Below are 10,000 nucleotides of genomic sequence, written 5' to 3' on the forward strand. Positions count from 1 at the left end.
GTCGACGACGCACGAGAGGGCCGCTTAGAGCGCGACACGTGGCCCGCCTGGCGAGCTAAATCGTCGTGCATCGTGCACTTCACGTCCGACTCTCGCCGGTTCGGCGGCGTGCGTATTATGACGATATTATGTTATCGACATGTCAACGGTATATGATATCTATCATAATAATATATGTTGGATGAAAAATAATGAAAAATTATTTTAACATCAAATTTTACCGCTAGAACTCGCCCTCGCGCTTTACTTACCTATTCCTATGTTGAACGTCGAAATGAAGACAATGAAATATTCTTTCAGGTGAGGCGTATCGGGCGCATTTAAAATGATCAGTGACACGCTCGTTGATCACGTTTATGCCCTATAACGATATGATATTGATATTTTTTTATGGTATTCATCATAATAATAAATGATGTATGAAAAAAAAAATTGGTTAGTTTAGGTTAGGTTAGGTCACGTTAGGTATGATTAGGTTAGGTTAGGTTAGTTTTTGTTTAGGATAGGTTAGGTTAGTTTTTGTTTAGGTTAGGTTTGTTTTTGTTTAGGTTAGTTTTTGCTTAGGTTAGGTTAGTTTTTGTTTAGGTTAGTTTAGGTTAGGTTAGGTTAGTTTAAGTTAGGTTAGGTTAGTTTTTGTTTAGGTTAGGTTAGGTTAGTTTTTGTTTAGGTAAGGTTAGGTAAGGTTAGATTAGGTAAGGTTAGGTTAGGTTTAGTTTAGGTTAGGTTGTGTTAGGTTAGGTAAGGTTATGTTAGGTTATGTTAGGTTAGGTTAGGTGAGGTGAGGTTAGGTCAGGTCAGCGAACGGACGTAGTCGACGAGAGCGCAGCTTTTAGCGAGACATGGGCCCTCCTGGCTAGCTAAATCTGCGTCCCTCCGGCATGTCAAGTAGACGATGCCGGCGGGACGCAGATTTAGCTAGCCAGGAGGGCCCATGGCTCGCTTAAAGCGGCGCTCTCGTCGACTACGTTCGATCGCTAACCTGACCCAACCTCACCTCACCTAACCTAACCTAACATAACCTAACATAACCTTACCTTACCTAACACAACCTAACCTAAACTAAACCTAACCTAACCTAACCTTACCTAATCTAACCTTACCTAACCTAACCTAAACAAAAACTAACCTAACCTAAACTAACCTAATCTAACCTAAACTAACCTAACCTAACCTAACCTAACCTAACCTAACCTAACCTAACCTAACCTAACATAATATTACCTAATTTTTTTTTTCATACATCATATCTTATCATGATGGAAAAAAAAATTAGAAATTTAAAAAAAAAAAATTAACCAAACAAATTACCAAAATATATATTCGCAATTCGCAATTCGAAATTTCAAATGAAAGATTAAACCTAAAGAGAATCGTCAATTTTGCCTTTTGTAGTGATATTTCGGTCACGCGGTCGGTAGTACGGCGCTTTATCAATACTATGCTACATTTTGTTTGGCACTCTTGACGGTTTGCGAACGAAGTACGAGACCGCGGCTTAAAGCGAGACATGCATCGACGACGCACGAGAGCGCGACACGTGGCCCGCCTGGCGAGCTAAATCGTCGTGCATCGTGCACTTCACGTCCGCCTCTCGCCGGTTCGGCGGCGTGCGTATTATGACGATAATATGTTATCGATATATGATATCTATCATAATATTGTATGATGGATGAAAAAAAAATGTTTTTTTTTTTTCAATTTAAATTAGATAGGGTTTAGGTTAGATAAGGTTAGGTGAGGTTTATTTAAATTTTTTTTATTTCTGCTTTTATTGAATTCCTTGGTTTTTCGTACGAGGGTTATTACTTCACTATTACATTGTTCATATTTCATTTACATTATTAACAGTACGGCGCTTTATCAATACTATGCTACATTTTGTTTGGCACTCTTGACGGTTTGCGAACGAAGTACGAGACCGCGGCTTAAAGCGAGACATGCATCGACGACGCACGAGAGCGCGACACGTGGCCCGCCTGGCGAGCTAAATCGTCGTGCATCGTGCACTTCACGTCCGCCTCTCGCCGGTTCGGCGGCGTGCGTATTATGACGATAATATGTTATCGATATATGATATCTATCATAATATTGTATGATGGATGAAAAAAAAATGTTTTTTTTTTTTCAATTTAAATTAGATAGGGTTTAGGTTAGATAAGGTTAGGTGAGGTTTATTTAAATTTTTTTTATTTCTGCTTTTATTGAATTCCTTGGTTTTTCGTACGAGGGTTATTACTTCACTATTACATTGTTCATATTTCATTTACATTATTAACAGTACGGCGCTTTATCAATACTATGCTACATTTTGTTTGGCACTCTTGACGGTTTGCGAACGAAGTACGAGACCGCGGCTTAAAGCGAGACATGCATCGACGACGCACGAGAGCGCGACACGTGGCCCGCCTGGCGAGCTAAATCGTCGTGCATCGTGCACTTCACGTCCGCCTCTCGCCGGTTCGGCGGCGTGCGTATTATGACGATAATATGTTATCGATATATGATATCTATCATAATATTGTATGATGGATGAAAAAAAAATGTTTTTTTTTTTTCAATTTAAATTAGATAGGGTTTAGGTTAGATAAGGTTAGGTGAGGTTTATTTAAATTTTTTTTATTTCTGCTTTTATTGAATTCCTTGGTTTTTCGTACGAGGGTTATTACTTCACTATTACATTGTTCATATTTCATTTACATTATTAACAGTACGGCGCTTTATCAATACTATGCTACATTTTGTTTGGCACTCTTGACGGTTTGCGAACGAAGTACGAGACCGCGGCTTAAAGCGAGACATGCATCGACGACGCACGAGAGCGCGACACGTGGCCCGCCTGGCGAGCTAAATCGTCGTGCATCGTGCACTTCACGTCCGACTCTCGCCGGTTCGGCGGCGTGCGTATTATGACGATAATATGGTTAGGTTAGGTCAGGTTAGGTTTATGTAAGGTTAGGTTGGGTTAAGTTGGCGAACGAACGTCGTCGACGAGAGCGCCGTTTAAAGCGAGACATCCTTCGACGACGAGGTCGCTGCTTCGGCCGTCGACGACGGACGAGAGCGCCGCTTAAAGCGTGACACGGGCCCGCCTGGCCAGCTAAATCTGAGTCCCGCCGGCATCGTGCACTTCACACGTCCCACTCTCGCCGGTTCGTGCGTATTTAAACGACATTATATTATCGTTATGTCAATGGTATATTATACCTATCATAATAATGTATGATGAATGAAAAGAAATGAAAAATTATTTCAACATCAAATTATACCGCTAGAACTAGACAATGAAATTATCTTACGATTACGTTCATGCCTTATGACGATATAATATTGATATTTCATAATAATATAATATGATGGATGTAAAAAAAAAGATTTTTTTTTTTTTATTTTAATTAGCTTAGGTTAGGTTAGGTAAGGTTAGGTAAGGTTTATTTTAATTTTTTTTTTTTTTTTTTTTTTTTTTTAATTCTTCGTTATATATATATAATGTTAATAATATGATGGATGTAAAAAAAAAGATTTTTTTTTTTTTTATTTAAATTAGCTTAGGTTAGGTTAGGTAAGGTTAGGTTAGGTTAGGTTAGTTTTTGTGTTTGGGTTAGGTTAGGTTAGTTTAGGTTAGGTTAGGTCTGCGAACGAACGTCGTCGACGAGAGCGCCGTTTAAAGCGAGACATCGCCGTTTCGGCCGTCGACGACGCACGAGAGGGCCGCTTAGAGCGCGACACGTGGCCCGCCTGGCGAGCTTAATCGTCGTGCATCGTGCACTTCACGTCCGACTCTCGCCGCGTTCGGCGGCGTGCGTATTATGACGATATTATGTTATCGACATGTCAACGGTATATGATATCTATCATAATAATATATGTTGGATGAAAAATTATTTTAACATCAAATTTTACCGCTAGAACTCGCCCTCGCGCTTTACTTACCTATTCCTATGTTGAACGTCGAAATGAAGACAATGAAATATTCTTTCAGGTGAGGCGTATCGGGCGCATTTAAAATGATCAGTGACACGCTCGTTGATCACGTTTATGCCCTATAACGATATGATATTGATATTTTTTTATGGTATTCATCATAATAATAAATGATGTATGAAAAAAAAAATTGGTTAGTTTAGGTTAGGTTAGGTCACGTTAGGTATGATTAGGTTAGGTTAGGTTAGTTTTTGTTTAGGATAGGTTAGGTTAGTTTTTGTTTAGGTTAGGTTTGTTTTTGTTTAGGTTAGTTTTTGCTTAGGTTAGGTTAGTTTTTGTTTAGGTTAGTTTAGGTTAGGTTAGGTTAGTTTAAGTTAGGTTAGGTTAGTTTTTGTTTAGGTTAGGTTAGGTTAGTTTTTGTTTAGGTAAGGTTAGGTAAGGTTAGATTAGGTAAGGTTAGGTTAGGTTTAGTTTAGGTTAGGTTGTGTTAGGTTAGGTAAGGTTATGTTAGGTTATGTTAGGTTAGGTTAGGTGAGGTGAGGTTAGGTCAGGTCAGCGAACGGACGTAGTCGACGAGAGCGCAGCTTTTAGCGAGACATGGGCCCTCCTGGCTAGCTAAATCTGCGTCCCTCCGGCATGTCAAGTAGACGATGCCGGCGGGACGCAGATTTAGCTAGCCAGGAGGGCCCATGGCTCGCTTAAAGCGGCGCTCTCGTCGACTACGTTCTTTCGCTAACCTGACCTAACCTCACCTCACCTAACCTAACCTAACATAACCTAACATAACCTTACCTTACCTAACACAACCTAACCTAAGCTAAACCTAACCTAACCTTACCTAATCTAACCTTACCTAACCTAACCTAAACAAAAACTAACCTAACCTCAACTAACCTAATCTAACCTAAACTAACCTAACCTAACCTAACCTAACCTAACCTAACCTAACATAATATAACCTAATTTTTTTTTTCATACATCATATCTTATCATGATGGAAAAAAAAATTAGAAATTTAAAAAAAAAAATTTAACCAAACAAATTACCAAAATATATATTCGCAATTCGCAATTTGAAATTTCAAATGAAAGATTAAACCTAAAGAGAATCGTCAATTTCGCCTTTTGTAGTGATATTTCGGTCACGCGGTCGGTAGTGCGGCGCTTTATCAATGCTATGCTACATTTTGTTTGGCACTCTTGACGGTTTGCGAACGAAGTACGAGACCGAGACGAGACCGTACGAGACGAAGTACGAGACCGCGTCCGCCTGGCAAGCTATATTTGCGTCGTATCGGCATTTCAGCCCACCCTCGACCGTTCGGTGGCGAGCGTAATATAACGTTCTCATAATGATATTTATTTCAATGGTTTTATATCATTCATAATGATGGATGAAAAAAAAAAAAAAAAAAAAAAAAATTGAAATTAAAAAAAAAAAATTATCCAAATTACCAAAATATATATTCGCAATTCGCAATTCGAAATTTCAAATGAAAGATTAAACCTAAAGAGAATCGTCACCTTCGCCTTTTGTAGTGTTATTTCGGTTACGCGGCCGGTAGTGCGCCGCGTTTACACTATAATGTGTGAGGGAAAATGTACGCAGGAGAGAACTGTACGATAAAATAATGGCGACGGATTATTGCGCTACCCAACATTGCCGTGTCCGTATTCGTTGTTGTTGTCGTCTGGGTCTCTCCCCTCATCCATCGTATAGCAGTGGGTTGTCGTCTTTGACAAGACTTCCTTCACGGCGTTCGCAAACTGCGGCGGCCATTCGGCCGCGTCGGCGGTACATTTGCGAGACGAGACACTCACCCGGCGTGCGATTATATTTCGTCGCCGCGGCCTATGCGATCGCATCACTCTGGAGTTCCGCGCTAGCAGAATCATCCTGTCGAGTGACGGCGGACGGCGTTTCAGCCTCCGTCGCTCCGTTTACCGCGCCGACGGCGTGCGTTTTCGGTGTGCACGTTTTACGATGGGAAATTGAGAAACGCGGAGCACGATCTCGTGCTCTGTGCGTATGTATGCATACAATCCGTTGTATCTCGTGCGTCGGCACGTTAAAAATCGAAAGAGAGAGCCAGCGTCGCCCGCCGGGTGACTCCGGTGCGCGTTCGCGTGTGACGTGTGGATCGCGGGTGTCGGCGCGCCCAGTGCGCGCGCGCCCGCGGCCTCGCAGAGCAGCTCCCTGGTTGATCCTGCCAGTAATCATATGCTTGTCTCAAAGACTAAGCCATGCAAGTCTCAGTATGAGCCTAATTAAGGTGAAACCGCGAATGGCTCAATATATCAGTTTTGGTTCCTTAGATCGTACACAGTTACTTGGATAACTGTGGCAATTCTAGAGCTAATACATGCAAACGTAATTCTGAACGGGAACGTGAGGAATGCTTTTATTAGATCAAAAACCAATCGGCGGTCGGCGCTCGCGTCGTCCGTCGCTCTTCGAGATGACTCTAGATAACTTTGAGCTGATCGCACGGTCTAGCACCGGCGACGCATCTTTCAAATGTCTGCCTTATCAACTGTCGATGGTAGTTTATGCGACTACCATGGTTGTCACGGGTAACGGGGAATCAGGGTTCGATTCCGGAGAGGGAGCCTGAGAAACGGCTACCACATCCACGGAAGGCAGCAGGCGCGCAAATTACCCACTCCCGGCACGGGGAGGTAGTGACGAAAAATAACGATACGGGACTCGTCCGAGGCCTCGTGATCGGAATGATTACACTTTAAATCCTTTAACGAGGATCCATTGGAGGGCAAGTCTGGTGCCAGCAGCCGCGGTAATTCCAGCTCCAATAGCATATACTAAAGTTGTTGCGGTTAAAAAGCTCGTAGTTGAAATTGTGTCCTGCGGTGTCGGTCTACCGACTGCGGTACGACAGGCACGTCTGCGGGGCTTCTCGCCGGTGCGTCCTTCGCCATCCGGCGTCGGTCGGCCGCAAGGTCGGCCGTTCGCCGAGGCGGGCCGTCGCGGCTGTTTACTTTGAACAAATTAGAGTGCTCAAAGCGGGCTAAGTTTTGCCTGAATATTGTACGCATGGAATAATAGAATAGGACCTCGGTTCTGTTTTGTTGGCTTTCTGATACCAGAGGTAATGATTAATAGGGACAACTGGGGGCATTCGTATTGCGACGTTAGAGGTGAAATTCTTGGATCGTCGCAAGACGGACTAAAGCGAAAGCATTTGCCAAAGGTGTTTTCATTAATCAAGAACGAAAGTTAGAGGTTCGAAGGCGATTAGATACCGCTGTAGTTCTAACCATAAATGATGCCAGCCAGCGATCCGCCGAAGTTTCATTATTTTAACCCGGTGGGCAGCTCCCGGGAAACCAAAGCTTTCGGGCTCCGGGGGGAGTATGGTTGCAAAGCTGAAACTTAAAGGAATTGACGGAAGGGCACCACCAGGAGTGGAGCCTGCGGCTTAATTCGACTCAACACGGGAAAACTCACCAGGCCCGGACACTGGAAGGATTGACGGATTAACAGCTCTTTCTCGATTCGGTGGGTGGTGGTGCATGGCCGCTCTTAGTTGGTGGAGCGATTTGTCAGGTTAATTCCGGTAACGAACGTAACTCTAGCCTATTAAATAGACGTACAACCGGTATCACGAGGGTCCGCGCGCGTCCGTGTCCTTTGGCGTTCTGCGTCGGAGGCGCGGGCGCGTCGCGGTCTTCACTACCGGCGTACAATGAAAATCTTCTTAGAGGGACCGGCGGTATATATAGCCGCACGAGATTGAGCAATAGCAGGTCTGTGATGCCCTTAGATGTCCTGGGCCGCACGCGCGCTACACTGAAGGGATCAGCGTGTCCTCCTTGGCTTAACGGCCCGGGTAACCCGATGAAACCCCTTCGTGATAGGGATTGGGGTTTGCAATTCTCCCCCATGAACGAGGAATTCCTAGTAAAAGCGAGTCACCAGCTCGCGTTGATTGCGTCCCTGCCCTTTGTACACACCGCCCGTCGCTACTACCGATGGATGATTTGGTGAGGTCTTCGGACTGGCGCGCGGAAGCTCCTCGTGGGCCTCTGACGCGCCGGAAAGTTTGACCGAATTTGATCATTTAGAGGAAGTAAAAGTCGTAACAAGGTTTCCGTAGGTGAACCTGCGGAAGGATCATTTCCTGTGCGAAACGAACATGTGCGCGTGTACGCGTAACGTGTAATTTTTTTTTTTTATATAAATTTATTTTGCACATCTCGCATGTGCATTATGAAATATATAATATGCCGAAAACGAAACAATATAACAACAACAATATGTAATCACTAGATTACCCTGAACGGCGGATCACTCGGCTCGTGGGTCGATGAAGAACGCAGCTAAATGCGCGTCAGAGTGTGAACTGCAGGACACATGAGCATCGACATTTCGAACGCACATTGCGGTCCGAGCAAGACGTAGTTTGTCGACGGACCACTCCTGTTTGAGGGTCGCGTACACCAGAAACACCAGACTGCGAACGGTCATATAACACACACACACACTTGTGTGTGTGTGTGTGTGGCTGTTCGCGAGCAGTTGCCGGCGTCGCCAGGTCGGCGGGGGGGGGGGATAGGTCGCGTGCACACGCACGCCTCCGCCACCCACCCGTCCTTCCGGGCGTCCGGTCAAATATTTATCGACGCCTGTTGTCGGGCGCGCCCTGTGCGAATGTAGCGCCTCAGTGCGCTCGCATCGGGCGCTCGCTTCGCGCGCACGCACTGGAACGTGGCGTGAGCGCGGTGACTTGCAAAAGCCGCTGCGCACACACGCACACAACCCGTAAAAGGCGTCGCCGCGCGTGAGTCTGAGCGCTCGCATGCGTCATTTTGCACGCAAACTGTTTGTCGACCTCAAATCAGGAGAGATCACCCGCCGAACTTAAGCATATCAGTAAGCGGAGGAAAAGAAACTAACGAGGATTCCCCGAGTAGCGGCGAGCGAAACGGGAAGAGCCCAGCGCTGAATCCTGCGGCCCCGGCGGGCCGCCGGGAAATGTAGCGTTCGGGAGGAGAATTATACATACACGCGCGGTCATTAGTCACGGCTGCCAGTCCAAGTTCATCTTGAACGGGGCCGTTTACCCGTAGAGGGTGCCAGGCCCGTGGTGACGGTAGCCGGCCGCGACGGTCTCTCTCCCCAGAGTCGGGTTGCTTGAGAGTGCAGCCCTAAGCGGGTGGTAGACTCCATCTAAGGCTAAATACTACCACGAGACCGATAGCGAACAAGTACCGTGAGGGAAAGTTGAAAAGAACTTTGAAGAGAGAGTTCAAGAGTACGTGAAACCGTTCAGGGGTAAACCTGTGGAACTCAAACGAGCGAACGGGGAGATTCATCGCTCTTCCGCCGGGGTCCGCGTCTCGCCGCTCACCCTCTGCCGACGCGCCTTCGCGGGTGCGCCGGCAGGGGGGGGCGCGGGTTCGCCGACGGGCCCCCGGAGTGCGTGCACTTCTCCCTCAGTATAACACCGCGACCCGTCGCGCTGCGGTCGAATGCGCCGTGCGGTTGTCCCGTCCCTCGACGAGGGGCGGAGCCGCGGCGTCCACGGCCGCCGCACGCGACGGTAGAGAACGAGGTTCGCGTCCGCCCGGCTTCGGCCGGTCGTCCGTCGCGCCGCAGCGGCGACCTTCGTGCGGCCCCCGGCGCCTCGTGCGCCGCGGGTGTCGCGCGTCGGCCGTCGTGGTTAGCGGCGCGCTCTCGGACGGGACGCGTCCCGGTCGGCGGTGGGTTTGTTTTGGGCACTCACAGGACCCGTCTTGAAACACGGACCAAGGAGTCTAGCATGTGCGCGAGTCATTGGGATTTTTTTACACTAAACCCAGAGGCGCAATGAAAGTGAAAGGCGCGGCCTCGGTCGCGCCGGAGGGAAGATGCGCGGACCGTTTCCGCGGTCCCGCCGCATTCCCGAGGCGTTTCGAAAAAGCCACCGTTGTTATTATCGAGACGCACTGAGAGCGTACACGCTGGGACCCGAAAGATGGTGAACTATGCCTGGTCAGGTCGAAGTCAGGGGAAACCCTGATGGAGGACCGAAGCGATTCTGACGTGCAAATCGATCGTCGGAACTGGGTATAGGGGCGAA

The 10,000-nt window shown here is 46.8% G+C and overlaps 3 non-coding genes across 3 annotated transcripts in view; all 3 read left to right on the forward strand.

The window, feature by feature from the left end:
- Nucleotides 1-6,114: 6,114 nt before the first annotated feature.
- On the forward strand, nucleotides 6,115-8,058 carry LOC147079304 (small subunit ribosomal RNA). Its single transcript, XR_015071704.1, has one exon. It is a non-coding gene; the product is annotated as a small subunit ribosomal RNA (ribosomal RNA).
- Nucleotides 8,059-8,210: 152 nt separating this feature from the next.
- On the forward strand, nucleotides 8,211-8,372 carry LOC147079305 (5.8S ribosomal RNA). The gene has a single exon (XR_015071673.1). It is a non-coding gene; the product is annotated as a 5.8S ribosomal RNA (ribosomal RNA).
- Nucleotides 8,373-8,766: 394 nt separating this feature from the next.
- LOC147079306 (large subunit ribosomal RNA) overlaps nucleotides 8,767-10,000 on the forward strand; it is a 4,110-nt gene continuing 2,876 nt past the window's right edge. Inside the window, exon 1 of the ribosomal RNA XR_015071725.1 lies at nucleotides 8,767-10,000. This exon is cut by the window's right edge and continues 2,876 nt beyond it. This is a non-coding gene — a ribosomal RNA (large subunit ribosomal RNA).

The sequence above is a fragment of the Rhyacophila brunnea genome, unplaced genomic scaffold (assembly GCF_057557595.1).
Source record: "Rhyacophila brunnea isolate RB1 unplaced genomic scaffold, BYU_Rbru_1.0 scaffold_10, whole genome shotgun sequence".
Taxonomy (NCBI): domain Eukaryota; kingdom Metazoa; phylum Arthropoda; class Insecta; order Trichoptera; family Rhyacophilidae; genus Rhyacophila; species Rhyacophila brunnea.